The sequence below is a fragment of the Panthera pardus genome, unplaced genomic scaffold (genome assembly GCF_024362965.1).
Source record: "Panthera pardus isolate Hobbes unplaced genomic scaffold, ASM2436296v1 HiC_scaffold_25, whole genome shotgun sequence".
Lineage (NCBI taxonomy): Eukaryota > Metazoa > Chordata > Mammalia > Carnivora > Felidae > Panthera > Panthera pardus.
This window is the reverse complement of record NW_026526821.1, coordinates 15859440-15875171: the sequence shown is the minus strand read 5'-3', so window position 1 is coordinate 15875171 and position 15732 is coordinate 15859440. Positions and strand designations below refer to the sequence as shown.

Below are 15732 nucleotides of genomic sequence, written 5' to 3'. Positions count from 1 at the left end.
ATTGTGGGTTGTTGTTTTTTTTTTTTTTTACAGCGGAAGAAAATAAAATATTTCTCTTACCCATGTTCCTTATTCACACCTGGTCCACTTCCCTCATTTATGTCACCAGACTAGACCCTGTAGGTACCTTGGCTTTCCACCCTTGTACCAGGAGCTCCTTGAAAACAAACAAGATGGTGGGGTGGGGGGGGGGGGGTGCCTGGGTGGCTCAGTCGGTTGAGCGTCCAACTTCAGCTCAGGTCATGAGCTCACTGATTGTGAGTTCGAACCCCGCATCGGGCTCTGCGCTGATGGCTCGGGAGCCTAGAGCCTGCTTCGGATCCTGTGTCTCCTTCTCTCTCTGTTGCTCTCCCGCTTTCTCCCTCTCAAAAATAAATATTTTTTTTAAATAAAAAAAAAGAAAACAAACAAGATGTTTGTTCATCTCTGTCGCTCCAACAGCAAGCACAGTGCCTGGCTCAGAGTAGGTCTCCATAAATGCTTATTGGAACCATGAATGCAACTCTTGCTGTTAGAAGAGAATCCCCCTGAGCCACCCATTCAACAAATTTTACTGAGTCCATCTGTGTGTCCCTTTCCCTAACTTGGTGTTCTCTCTCTTTACCTTCAGAGTCCTGGATCCTCTCGGAATCCCCAAATAATTAAAACTTCTCTGTAGATTCATTGGGTATTTCTCATAAAACCTTGCTCTTAGCAATTACATCAGAGAAGATCGTAAGAACCATTGATCGGTAGTGGTAGTATTTTTATCAGTAATAAATAGTTATCATTTATTGAGAGCTTCCCACGTACCAGGCACTGTATATACATTTCCTCGAACAACAACCCTGTGTGGTGACCTTCAGGAAAGCACATTCATTCACTCACAGTTCTGGAGCAGGTATAAGAAGACTTGAGGTGGGCAGCCTCTGTCCCAACCACAGAATTGGACTTCTCCCGGGTCCTGGGCTGGTGGCTTCCAGGCGTGCCTCCTAGCATGACCAGAAGACCTGCGAAATGACTCCGGTCTGGGGCTCCTGACTCCAGGCCAGCTAGCTGTCTCCTCCCAAGCACTTTGACACCTCCTTTATGGATTCTTTCTTCTTTCTCCTACACGACAGTTTTAACCAGCCCAGGGACCAGTTGTTCTGCCCTCAGATCGATAGCCCTGGGGAAGGCCTGCAGACGGCCTCTAGAAGCACCTCAGCTGCTCCTGCAGAGGGACCACTGCCTCCTGATTCTGTTCAGTCATGTTATGTACTTCTTCCGCTTTATTAAAGCTGCCTCCTTTCCGAACGAGTTGGCACAAGCCCAATAGTAGTGCCTAAAACTTTTCATTTCCAAATCCAGAATCGTATTTTTCTTCCTTCCTTCCTGCCTCTCTCTCTGTCCCACCCTCTCTCTCTCTCTCTCTCTCCCTCTCTGTCTTGTTTGCTTCTTAGTCACCATGATGTTTTAGAAGAGATTTAAAGCCGCTCTTTGGCTGGGGTAAGTGCTCAGGAAGCATTTAAGACAAAGAGATGAAAGAATAAATGATAGAACAGTCAGCACTTGGTAAATGGTTGATGAAGGAGAATCAAATGAGATAATGCATGGAAAACTGATGTATATAATCTGTCAATGGTGGACCTTGTAACCAAGCTGGACGAGACTGCAGCCTTATCCGCTGGCGCCATCTGCTGGAAACAAGATAGCACAACAGGTCCGTTTCCGCTTTACTCAGGTATGGGGACGCCGGCTTCTGGAAACGCCCGCAAAGGGCTGAGTAAAAAGGGAAGAATGCATTTCGGCAAAACCTAGTATGGGCCAGGTAGCATGCTAAGGGCTTCACACTGCTTTCCATGCATTATTTCTCTTCATCCTCTACTATCATTAGAAGAGGCAGATACTATTATTATTGCATCTTTAGAGATGAAAAACCTGAGACTTTCAGGTTTACAGCAGATTCACGAAGTCTAAAGCCACATAGCTAGTGGGTATTTGAGATAACACTCGAACCCAGCTCTGTGTGACTTAGGAGCCTTGTGGGTTTGGTTCCTCAGGAATTAAGACCCCAACGGGGAGACGTGCATGCAGAAAGTTTCCTGCAGCGTGCTCTCAAGGTGACAGGTGGAAGGGAAAAGTCAAACTGCAATGCAGCCTCATCAGAGGTCTCAGCTGACGCCCACCCTGCGGGGAGTGGGGAGGAGTATAGAGGCGGGATGGCAGGGAGGCTGGACCTTGGGGCTCCCACTTCATACAGTCATTGGATGCAGTACTCGGGCTGGGTTGCGCTCTTCAGCCAAGGGCAAGTCCCCAAGAGGGAGGGACTCAGTTGAGTACTGTCAGCGGCCAATGCTCCCAGCAGATGGGGGAATAAGTGCCTCAGTATTAGAGCGGAGGATCTGGGCAGCATGCCACAGTGTCCACTACAGAGCCCGGGCACCTATCTTACCTGCATCACTGCTCAAATAAGGGGAACAGCTGGTAGGCAGACAACGTCAGTGTCATAGATAGTGGGAGGGGGATTTAAAGCGTGAAAGGGGTTCTGCCCACCAATCGCTCAATGCACCTGTGACTCAGGCCATGCCTGCCATCCAGCTGCAATAACCAATGTACTTTGACCAATTCATATGGAAATACTATATAGATTATTTCATGGGTTCCAAACCATTAATAAAGAAGTAAAATGCAATGTTCAACTAGCTGGACAAGTGAAGTGGTTGGTGATGGATTTCTTGACATCCTCAAATAAGAAACAGAAGGACTGGGTGCCACAAACTGACTAATGCATAAATGTAACTGATTTTTTACAAAAAAATCACTTTGTGGTAAATCAAATTGTATAAAAACATTTCAGTCTTTCCCCCATGCCACCTCCATAGAAGAGTGGGTTTTTTATGTTGGAGACTGGTGGGCTTGTTCATTCTACTTCTTTAGCTTGGTGGAGAGCAGTGCATGGTTTCCCCCACCCACTGACAATAGACTTGACCACGTATGTGATTCGCTTTTCCCAGTGGGATGTTAGCAGTTTTGACACAAGCAGAGGCTTGCAATGTTGACCTTGCATGGTTAATCTTGCCCTCTTGTGCTTCTGCAATCCCAGAGAACATGGCCTGGCTAGGCTGCTAATCTAAAGATGAGAGACGCCTAGAGCAGATCTTGACCTAGTCTACAGCTTGGAGCCACGCCCAGGCAAGCCCCACTGAGCCCAACCTAGATCAGTCAACCTACAGAAGTATACATGAAAATAAATGATGGTTGTTTTATACTACTGAGATTGGAGATGGCTCGTTATGCAGCAATAGCTGATTGATACATGTTCACAGAGTTGTAGAGGATAACACACATGGATATCTCAAGAATAATTTCAACTGTACATGATCTTTCTTCAAGAACTGTCTTTAGGGGCGCCTGGGTGGCTCAGTCGGTTAAGCGTCCGACTTCAGCTCAGGTCATGATCTCACAGTCTGTGAGTTTGAGCCCCACATCGGGCTCTGCGCTGACAGCTCAGAGCCTGGAGCTTACTTTGGATTCTGTCTCCTTCTCTCCCTGCCCCTCCCCACGTGTGCTCTGTTTCTCTGTCTTTCAAAAATAAATAAATATTTTTTTTAATTAAAAAAAAAAAAAGAACTGTCTTTAGACTTAATCTCCATGTAGGATGAGACTCAGATACTTAAACATGGAACAAATTGGGCCACACATTTTTCTTAGCATCTGTGGCAGAGACCATTAAATGTCCCCTAATAAATGTCTCTCTTTCTTCTACAAAGCAATGAGAAGTTCTATCCAAAATCTGTGTAGACCCTCCAAAGGGTGACACTAATGTCTACTAGATATGGCCATGAGGATATTGGACAAGGCAGAGTTTTCCTGAGGGAAGAGCCAGGGGTCACAGGACAGGGACATTGCTCCCAGATTAGCAGGACCAACTCACCTACCACAAAAAGATGATTTTATAATTCCTGGGATCTGAGTAGTATTTAGAGATCATCTCCCTTGTACCTAGGTACATGGTCCCCCAAATGAATGCTAATCTTCCCAGCTTCCCTTAGGGCCAAGTAGGGCCATGTAGCTGACTTTTGCCCAATAGATATAGATCAGATAATCACATTGCAGATTCTAGAACTTTTATCAAGAGACAGCTGTGTTGCACCCAATGCCTCCACCATCCCCCTGGGGTCTCTGACTCTTTTCCTTTTGGCTTGGATGCAGACATAATGTCAGGAGTTGGAGCAGCTATTTTGGAACATGAGGTGAGCTTGGAAATAGCAGCTATGTGCAATGAAGCAACAAGATTAAAGGTGCCTAAGTCCTAGAAGACTTCATGGCACAAATCAATGCCAAACTTCTTGTCTCCAACTTTTTTTTTAATGTTTATTTTTGAGAGAGAGACAAAGCTTGAGTGGGGGAGGGGCGGAGAGAAAGGGAGACACAGAATCTGAAGCAGGCTCCAGGCTGAGCTGTCAGCACAGAGCCTGACGCAGGGCTCGAACTCATGAATTGCAAGATCGTGACCTGAGCCTGGCATCTCTTTTAGTCAGACAAACCTAACCCTAACTGATACAGCATCCAACTATTGACAATTCACAGTCCCAACATTTAATTAGAAGGAAAAAGATCTTTTCTCTGTTGTAACTGTTAGTAGAAACAATAGCACTCTAAAAATGTATATCTGGGGGCACCTGGGTGGCTCAGTCAGTTAAGCGTCCGACTTTGGCTCAGGTCGTGATCTCGTGGTCTGTGAGTCTGAGCCCTGCATCGGGCTCTGTGCTGACAGCTTAGAGCCCAGAGCCTGCTTCGGGTTCTGTGTCTCATTCTCTCTTTGCCCCTCCCCCCTTTGTGCTCTGTCTCTGTCCTGCAAAAGTAAATACATGTAAAAAAAAAAAAATTAAAAATGTGTATCTGGAAGTGGTTCAACATGCTGGAAGAAAAGAGCAGACTGGAGTTGGAACACCCAAGTTCTAAACCCAGCACTGTTGCTGATGAACTGTGTGATCTGCCATTTTCTTTCCACTGGGAAACCGAGGAGTTTGGAATAGGAAGCAGAATCATCAATAAACATAGGAAAAGATGCTTACCTTCACTAGTAAAAGAGAAATGCAAATTAAGACAAGTAGATACAATTTCACACCAATCAGATTGGCAAAATCAAAAAGCCTAATAATTCCAGGTGCTAATGTAGATATGGGAAAACAGGGATTTTCATACAATGCTGGGGGAACTGTAACTTGGTACCATCAATGAAAATTAATCATTTGTGGTAAAGCTGAAAGACGTGCCTATCTTGTGATGCAGCAGCTCGACTTCTAAATATATACCCTGGAGACACTCTCACAAGTGTGTCCCAGGAGATGCTCTAGTATGTTTGCCGCAGCATTGAGGAAACAGCCCATAATCTCAACGTGTGTTATAGAGATAAGTTAGGTAAGTACGTTGTGATATATTCAGGCAATGGAATACTATCACAACAGTGAAAATGAACCATATCTTTGTTCAGGTCTTGAACCCCTAATGCTGAGTGGTAAAAGCAAAGTACACAGTGATACATATGACAATATGGCATTGATATAAGAAAGTTTAAACCCACAAAGCAATTCTACATATTGTTCCTGGGTATATACATATGTGATAAAACTATTAAAACATGGTAGGAAAAGATATGTGACCAATTCCTGACAGTGGGTCCCCCAGGGAAATAAAATGGGGAAGGATACGAAAGGAATTTCAACTTTATGTGCAATGTTCCATATCTTGGGTGCCTGGGTAGCTTAGTCTATTCAGCATCTGACTCTTGATTTCGGCTCAGTTCACGGTCTCACAGTTTCAAGAGTTTGAGTCCCACATCGGGCTCCATGCTGACAGTGTGGAGCCTGCTTGGGATTCTCTCTCTCCCTCTCTCTCTCTTTGCCCCTCCCCCACTCTCTCTCTCCCTCTCTCAAAATAAACATGAAAAAAATCTTTAAAAAAAAAAAAAGCAATGTTCCATTTCTTTCCTATAAAATTAGAAGCAGGGTGCCTGGGTGGCTCAGTCGATTGAAAGTCCAACTTCGGCTCAGGTCATGAGTTTGAGTTCGAGCCCCAAGTTGGGCTTTGTGCTAATAACGAGGAGCCTGCTTTGGAATCTCTGTCTCCCTCTCTCTCTGCCCCTCCCCTCCTTTCAAAAATAAACATTAAAAAAATAAATAAATACGGGGCGCCTGGGTGGCTCGGTCGGTTAAGCGTCCGACTTCAGCCTAGGTCATGATCTCGTGATTCGTGAGTTTGAGCCCGCGTCGGGCTCGGTGCTGATGGCTCAGAGCCTGGAGCCTGCTTCCAGATTCTGTGTCTCCCTTTCTCTCTGCCCCTCCCTTGCTCATGCTCTGTCTCTCTCTGTCTCTCAAAAATAAATAATATTTAAAAATTTTTTGAAAATAAATAAATAAATAAATAAATAAAAGAAAATTAGAAGCAAAACTGACGAGATTTGTCACATTACTGTCTTAGGATTTTGTGTTTGTAAGCTTTTGAAGTTATAAATGAAAATGAAAGAATCTGAATGAAATGATATCTAAGGTCTCATTCAGCCCTAAATTTATATGCACAAAACACATACAAAGCATGGTACAATATACAAAGAATACATCAGTTGGAGGTCTTTCAGTTATGAGTGACCAACACATACACACACATCACACCAACAACAAAACTGTCTGAAGCAAAAGGCTCATGTTACCAAATACTCATGTGTAGCCTCAGGTAAGGCTTGATCCAGGACTCAAAAGATGCCACCACATCCATTTCTCGGCTTTTCCTCTCCACTGGCCCAGAAACGATTACACAATGGCTGAAGCAGTCTCTGGCTTTACATGTACCCATCACAGAGTCCAGGGAAGAAGAGATCATCTGTGTCCCTGAATTATCAGCACGAGTCCTTGCTAATAATTAGGGCAATGCAAATTAAAAATGCACTTTTTAAAATCGGGGGGCCTGGTGGCTCAATCAGTGAAGGGTCCGACTCTGGCTCAGGTCATGATCTCACTGTTCGTGAGTTTGAGCCCTGCATTGGGCTCTGTGCTGACAGCTCAGAGCCTGGAGCCTGCTTCAGATTCTGTGTCTCCCTCTCTCTCTGCTCCTCCCCCTCTCACTGTCTCCTTCTATCTCAAAAATAAGTAAACATTAAAAAAATGCACTTTTTATTTTTTTATCCTATTTTTTAATTCCATTTATTTATAAAATTTACATCCAAGTTAGTTAGGATATAGTGCAACAATGATTTCAGGAGTAGATTCCTTAGTGCCCCTTACCCCTTTAGCCCATACCCCCTCCCACAACCCCTCCAGTAACCCTCTGTTTGTTCTCCATATTTATGAGTCTCTTCTGTTTTGTCCCCCTCCCTGTTTTTATATTCTTTTTGCTTCCCTTATGTTCACCTGTTTTGTATATTAAAGTCCTCATATGAGTGAAGTCACATGATATTTGTCTTTCTCTGACTAATTTTGCTTAGCATAATACCCTCTAGTTCCACCCACATAGTTGCAAATGGCAAGATTTCATTCTTTTTGATTGCTGAGTAGTACTCCATTGTGTGTGTGTGTGTGTGTGTGTGTGTGTGTGTGTGTGTGTGTGTGTGTGTATACACACCACATCTTCTTTATCTATTCATCCAACTATGGACATTTGGGCTCTTTCTATACTTTGGCTATTGTTGATAGTGCTGCTATAAACATTGGGGTGCATGTGTCCCTTCGAAACAGCACATCTGTATCCCTTGGACAAATACCTAGTAGCACAATTATTGGGTCGAGGGCAGTTCTATTTTTAATTTTTTGAGGAATCTCCATAATGTTTTCCAGGTGGCTGCACCACTTTTTAAAATAAAAAAATATATTAAAAAATGCACTTTAAAAAACATTAATCTGCATCCAACGTGGGACTTAAACTCACAACTCTGAGATCACGAGTCACATGCTCTACCAACTGAGCCAGACAGGTGCCCCCAAAATGCACTTTTAAGTACTATTTTTTGCTTATGATACTGGCAAACAATTAAGTCATTCCTGTACTGTGGGTAGGAGAATGGTGTGGGTATCTTCTATTTGGTCCTCCAGATTGGCTCCCTGTCCTCTCTTCCTCTTCTGTGTCCTAGGGGACAGGCGTGCATCGGCTACAACAGATTACCTGGCCCTCTGTCATCTGGTTTAGGTCAGCCCAGTAGAAGATCAGAGGGAAAAGAGTGATTTGAGGCATATATTCCCTTCACTCCCTCTTTGTGGGTCCATATTGGGCTGGCTTCACCCATCCCTTCACACGACTCTCCTCCCTGTTCTCCTCCCCGCTCTCTCACTTTGCTCCTGCTGGCCCAGGAGTGGTGATAGCCCAATTGTTACCAGCCCCGGGGGTACTGTGCTGTTCTTTGTAAACAGTCCTTCTTTATTAAACTCTCTTTGGAATTCTCCTATGAGTGTGCCATATTAGGATACAGAGAGAAAACTGGCATAGAACATCCACTTCTCTGTACCCGCTCTAGACAAAAACTTGCACATATATAAAAAATTAGAGACAATTTAAACATTTTCAAACGAGGAAGCTGCTAAATAACTATAGTACATCCATATTATGACATATCATACAGCTGTTTAAAAAGGAGATGGATCTATTTGCCTAACACAGGAAGACTTCTAAGACATATTTTTACACGCAGAAAGTAAGGCTCAGTACCATAATAAATTATATTAAAATGATACCTATTCGTATAGTTTTATGAACCCTATAAAACTACAGGAAAATTGTCACTGCCCCGCCCTGTAGCAGGACTACACATCCCCACCCTACTGAAGTCAGGTTTGGCCATAGGATTTGCTTTGACCATGGAAATGTGAGTGAACATGACAGGATACTTCCAAGCAGAAGCTTTAAAAGCTTCTACCATTCTTTCTTCTCCCTCTGCCATGAGATAGGCACATCCTGGCTGCTTCTTCACTTATGTCCAGAGAAAACGGCTGAAGCCAACCCATGACAAACATGTAAGGATCGAGAAATAAACCTTTGTTGTTGTAACGCACTGAGATTTTGAGGATGTTTATTACTGCAGCATAACCTGACCTACCGTGACTGATGCAAGCTGCTATGTAATTGCTACTTGGGTTACTTTCTGGGGAGGCGAAATGGCACTGGGGGGTGGTGATCACAGGGGACTTTCACTTTTAATCTTTAATATTTTAATTTTCTTACAATGGAAGCATATCCATGCATCACCACGTAATAAAAATACATGATTGAAAATGAATACAGCAGGTGTTTTCTTAAAATTCAGGGCTAAACAAAATATCATTCTTAAAATACACACACAAACACCCAACAAATTAATGGTTCTTGTTGCCCAGCTGGCACTCTGAAGAAACAGACTGAAGGCGGATAGCTCTGTGAACTTCCCAAGGCTAGAGGAAGTACTGCAGCATGACATGCCTTGCCACTTTCCCTGCAGGTAGAAATCTGCAAAACCCACACACGCTGTGAAACTTATGTCTGGTTCCGTTATCATGAAATTGAAATAGACTCACAATTTTGTTTTTTAGGTTAATGATGCCTGCCTTTCCAGTGACCTTATTTATATGAGAGCAAAGGTGATTATATGACCAAAATTCGATTCAGAACTCTAGTCTCCTGGCACAGTCAACTCTTATGTGGCTCTTAGTGAGAGCCATGGGAGCTCTGTTTCTGATTACACCTATAGATCTCAGTCCGGAATTCAGCCTTGGTTCCATCAAAACAAAAGCCAAAACGGGTGGATGGATATCAAAGACCTCATGTGAGTTGACATGTCGTAGACTACCCCACGATTTCAATTTCTTATTCAAGCCAGACAACAGCTCTCTGATCCTTGAACTCTACTTTTGAAACAAATGTCAATGGCCAGCCTCTACCATCCAGTGCCCAGTCCCCAGCTTCACATGGTCAGGAAGTTACGGTGGCAGCAGGAGTAGCTGTAACAACCCTGACCTCTCAATCACAGCTGTGATGACTTTGAAACAAGAGTTGTCCCTTCCCTCCCTGTCACCCCATCCCTGCCCTCCCCAAGTTGGAAATGCCAGATCTCTCAATGAGTCTACAAGCACCTAATTTCCAATATTAAATTCCTTTCTGCTTAAAATATTTAGAGTGGTTTCTGCCTCTGTCTCCTACACAAAATTCTGACTAAATACAGGTTGGAAGATGATATTCAGAAAGTAGACCCAAATACACAAACACTAAAGAAAAATGAGAGGGAAAAAAAAAATATTAGAAAATCATTCTAAGAGTTCAGCTATCTGAATAATTAGTTCCAGAAAGTGAAGACACAGAAAATAGGGAGATGGAGGAAAGACATCACCAAAGAAAGACTTCACAAAAATATCCCAGAGCTGGGGGCATCTGGCTGGCTTAGTCGGCTGAGTGACCAACCCTTGATTTTGGCTCAGGTCATGACCTCACTGGTTGTGAGATCGAGCCCCTCATCGGACCCTGTGCTGACAGTGCAGAGCCTGCTTAGGATTCTCTTTCTGTCCCTCTCCTGCTCACACTCTCTCTCTCTTTCAAAATAAATAAACATTAAAAAAAAAAAATCCCAGAGCTGAAGGAAATGGGGTTTCAAATGGAAAGAGATCATTGAGAAATAATTAGACATTATGTACCTCTTCATATGATGCAATAGGAAATACACAACCCCACCTGTAAAATATTCTTGTCAAAAATTGAACTGGAATCTAATACAGGACATTCAAGGTATTGTATCACATTTTAAAAACACCACAAAGGTCCAATCAGACAAATTCAGACTGTGAGACATTCTACAAGATAATTTACCCAGTTTCTTCAACAAATCAATTGTAAAAAAAAGAAAAGAAAAAAGAAAGAAAGAAAAAAAAAGGAGGAGGAGTAATTGTTACAGATTCAATGAGAATTAGCAACTAAATGCAATGGGTAGACCTTGAATCTGGACTTAAGTAGGCCAGTGTAAAAGAAGTCATTTTTGAGACAATGAGGGAATATCAAACATGGACTGTGTGTGTGTTAATTTCCTGAAGTGTGATCATGGAATTGTTATTTCATTATTCATTTTTAAATTCTCATCTGTTAGAACTACATACTAAGGTATCTACAAAGGCAAGGATGTAGTATTTGGGACTTGCTGTAAAATCCTGCTAATAGTAAGAAGGATAGACTGAAGAGTAAAATAAAGCTGGGTGATGGGTATATGGAGATTATTGTACTATTCTCTCAACTTTTGTGTTTGCTTGAAAATTGTCATAATAAAAAGTGAAAGAAAGGAAGAGAGGATGGATGGAGGGAAAAAGGAAAGAAAAGGAAGGGTGGGGAAGGGAAGAGGAGGAAGGAAGGAAGGAAGGAAGGAAGGAAGGAAGGAAGGAAGGAAGGAAGGCAGGCAAGCCACTGGGTGTCTCAAGGCTGTTAACCATGAAATTTCAGAGTAATAGGAACAAAAAGAAACTTTGGAGAAACAAACTAGGTTCTTACTTTGTACATCCATGTAAGAATGGCTGAAATAAAAAACAAAACAAAACAAAAACAACAAGACCTAACAATACCAAATGCTGACATGGATATGAAGCATCAGGCACTCTCTTTAACTACTGGTGGAAATTGAAAATGGTACGGCCACTTTGGAAGATGGTTGATAATATTTTACAAAGCTAAACATAGGTTTAACATGTGATTTAGCAATCGTGCTCCCGGTATTCACCCAAATGAGCTGAAAACTTACGTCCACACAAACACCCGCACAAGGAGGTTTATAGCATTTTTTCTTCTCTCTCTCTTTTTTTAAGCTTATTTATTTTGAGAGAAGGAGAGGAGCAGAGAGAGAGAGGGAGAGAGAAAATCCCAAGCAGGCTCCCCACTCTCTCAGTGCGGGACTCGATCTCAGATCATGCCCTGAGCCAAAACCAAGAGTCAGATGCTTGACTGACTGAGCCACCCAGGGGCCCTGGTTTATAGCAGTTTTATTCTCAACTGTTGGAAACTGAATCAAGATCTCCGTCCCTCAGTAGGTGTATCTGTTTGTTAAGGCTGCTGTAACAACGCCCCACAAAGTGGATGGCTTCAAACAACCAAATTTATTCTCTCACAGTTCTACAGGTTAGAAGTCTGAAAACCTGGTGTCAGCAGGGCCACCCTTACCTGGGACTCTGGGTAAATCCCTTCCTGCCTCTTCCTAGTTTCAGGCAGTGGTTACAAGTCCTTGGTGTTCCTTGGCTTGTGGCTGCCTCACCCCAATCGCTTTCATCACATGGCCTATTCCTCTTTTTAGAAGGACATCCGTCATATTGGATTAAAGTCCACCCTAATGACTTCATCTTAACTAGATTACACCTGCAAAGGCTTGTCCAGATAAGGCCACAGTTCACAGGTACCAGGGACTAGGACTTCTACATTTCTTTTTGGAAGATGGGAGGTGAGGGGTACCTGGGTGGCTCAGTGGGTTAAGCATCTGCCTTTGGCTCAGGTCATGATCTCATAGTTTGTGATTTCCAGCCCTGCAATGGGCTTTCTGTTGTCAGTGCAGAACCTGCTTCAGATCCTCTGTCCCCTTCTCTCTCTCTCCCTCCCCCACTCCTGCTATCTCTCTCAAAACATAAACATTAAAAAAAAGTTTTTTTTAAAAAAAAGGGGGCACCTAGGCAGCTTGGTTTGTTGGGTGTCCGACTTTGGCTCAGGTCATGATCTCATAGCTCTTGACTTCAAGCCCCGTGTCAGGCTCTGTGATGACAGCTCAGAGCCTGGAGCCTGCCTCACATTCTGTGTCTCCCTCTCTTTCTGCCCCTCCCCTGCTCACACACTGTCTCTCTCTCCCTCTCAAAAATAAATAAACATTAAAAAAATTAAAAATAAAATAAAAGACACAAGTCAATCCATACAGCAGGTGAATGGAAAAAATGTGGTACGTTCATACAATGGCGTATTACTCGTGATAAAAAGAAATGAACCATCAAGCCATAAAACGACATAGAGGGACCTTAAATCATATTGCTTAGTGCAAGAGTCCAGTCAGGAAAGGTGACACTCTTAGGATTCTAACGATATGACATCTGGAAAAGGCAAAATTAAAACAAAGCGTAAAAGAGAAGTGATTGCCAAGGAATTGGGGTGAGGGCAGGGGGTGAGGGTCAAGTAAGTGAATACTTGGGTTTTTGTAGGGTTTCTTTTGTCTTTTAAAATTTTTTCATTTTAGCCTAAATGTTATTTACTGGAAAGAGCAGAGAGAGTACAGGCCCTCTAGGGACAGGAAGGAACAAAACAAGGTGCGATTCTGCCTCCTGTTCAGCATCTTCTCTGGCTGGCCCACTGGGCATAAGGCACAGGGGAGTTTTTTGTTTTTTTAATGTTTGTTTGTTTGTTTGTTTGTTTTCGAGAGACAGAAGAGAGAGAGCACACAGGGGAGAGGCAGAGAGGGAAACACAGAATCCCATGCAGGCTCCATGTCATTAGTGCAAAAGCCTGACACTGGGGTTGAAGTCACAAACTGTGAGATCATGACCCGAGCCAAAATCAAGTCAGAAGGACTCTTGATCGCCTGAGCCACCCAGGTGCCCCGGCACAGGGGGGTTTAAGGCAGTGAAACTGTTCTGTAGGAGATAGCAATGGTAGATACAGATATCGTGCATTTGTCAAAATTAATTGAACTGTACAAAATAAATGAGCCCTAATGTAAACTATTGCATTAATAACATATCAATATTGGTACATTGATTGTAACTAATGTACAACACTAGCCTGTTAGTGTTAGGGGAAATGGGGAGGGGCAGAGATTGGGTGTATGGGAACACTGAACTTTTTAATCTTTCTGTGAACCTGAAACTGCTCTACACCAATAGCCTATTAATTTAAAAAAAAAAAATCCTTTATAGAATCTAAGGCTCAAGTATCTTCCCTTTCAAAAAGTCTTTCCTGCTCTCCCACCAACCCAAGATGGATTGTGCCTTTCTCTCAGGCTCCCAAAATATCCTGGGCTTCATCTGCCACATTGTATTTCAGTATCTGTTTGTCTGTCAATAGCTGTGGTTTGTTGACCTCTGGCCTAGAATGCAGAGATGATGAAAGCAGGTAATCCATGCAACCTGTTAGCAGACACTCAGGGGTGCCTGGCAAAAGGCACTTCTGTTCCCTCAACGCACTGATGACGTCATTTGGGTATAATTATCATGAGCCCTCTGACCCACTAAGGCATTTTCTGGATGGGGGCAGAAGCCACAGTCAGATTACACTGCATTATTTCAACCTGAGCCAATCTCTAGATTACTGATCTTTTTTTGGTTTGCCAAAGATGGATCCCCATGGAGAAGTTTTTGCACTGGAAACTCTTCTGGGGTTCAAATCCTGCGGTTTTAACATCAAATCCGTGCTGTTTACATTACACAACACTCTCTTTCAATCTTGCTCATATTAAAAGTGTAGGGGTCACTGGCACAAATGCCTACGTGCAGATACATAAATGAGAAAAGCAGACTCAGGTCGGGAGGGGACCCTGGCACTTTGAAAAGTCTCTGACCTAGAATGGACAGCCACTCCTTGGCTTCAGCCCATTGTTGCCACACAGGAATGTGAACACAGTCCTGCCAGATGGAGTACTGATGCAGATTTCTGTTCACACGGAAATTTCTGTCTTTAAAAAATGTTGGCAACTAACACAAATGGTTTAGAAATACTGGAGCTGGCATATTGGGAGGATAGGGCATCATCCAGCTGAAATGGGGTTTTATCATGGAGGGGAGAGAGCAGGGAAAGGGAGAACCTTGACTGTCACCAGTCACACTCAAGGCGCTTATCAATAGTCTTCCAAGGTCTGAGTAACCACCAAAGGATTTAAGCAAGAAAGGGAAGATAAGAATGGCATTTCTTAAAGATCACTTTGGCAGTTGATGGGGGCAGGGCTGAGGGTAGGGTGGTGAGTTAGAAGTCTGTAGCATTCAGCTAAGTAAGGGTAAAGGAGAGATGACAAAGGCCTATTTACTTTGTTCTTTCTCCTACCAGACTGTAAACTCCAAGACAGCAAGGCCCGTCTGTCTCATGCTTGCTCTGTCTCCAGCACAGAGCACAAAGCCTGCTCAGTAAATATTTGTTAAAAGAATGAATGAAAGGGAGGGAGGAGAGGTGAAAGACGTTCTGGAGAACTGAGTTTAATGGGAGTGGGGGCTGTAGAGGCCTGTTTTCTTCCCTTAAGCTTTCCCTAGGAGGCTTGGGAAGGGCGTGTCTCAACGAAGAGATCACAGAGACCCGCTTCAAAAAAAGAACCAAAGACTTGGCCGGTTCCAGTCCTGGTCCGGGCCACAAATGAGCAAAATGGTAAGTACCGTAAAGGGCTAAAGGGAAGATTAAGCGAAAATTGAGGGAAAAGCAATTTCTGTCCTTCCCTAGGTCCAGTATTCCCAAAACACATGGCGAAAGGGGACTGACCTCAGCCTCCGACCCGGTGGCGATTCCTTTTTGGGTGGGGAGGGAACGGATGACCCCGGAGACTGTGGTCCTGGTCCTGCCGGGTTCCGAGCCCAAGCAGAGAGCGCAGCACCTGGGGCTCACGCCCGCCCATGCCCTCACCTCGCCCAGTCCCCAAGTTCCCACACGTTCCCTCCTCCCCCGGCTCCACCCCCTCTTCTCCCACCGCCTCTTTCCGCCCCCATTTCCGTCCCCCTCCGCCCGCCTCCTCCTCGCTCCGCGTCCGCGGCGTCCGGGTCTCCTCTCCCCTTCTCCTCCCTCCGTCAGCGCCCCTCTCGGGCGGCCGGGGCAACCCCGTGGCCCGCT

At 43.9% G+C, this 15732-nt stretch overlaps 1 long non-coding RNA gene across 4 annotated transcripts in view; it reads right to left on the bottom strand.

The window, feature by feature from the left end:
- The window catches only part of LOC109272390 (uncharacterized), a 34385-nt gene extending 18840 nt beyond the window's left edge, over positions 1–15545 (bottom strand). For all 4 annotated transcript variants that reach the window (XR_008417713.1, XR_008417714.1, XR_008417715.1 and 1 more), the window contains exon 1: positions 15388–15545. This is a non-coding gene — a long non-coding RNA (uncharacterized LOC109272390). The remainder of the gene's footprint in view (positions 1–15387) is intronic.
- Positions 15546–15732: the final 187 nt, after the last annotated feature.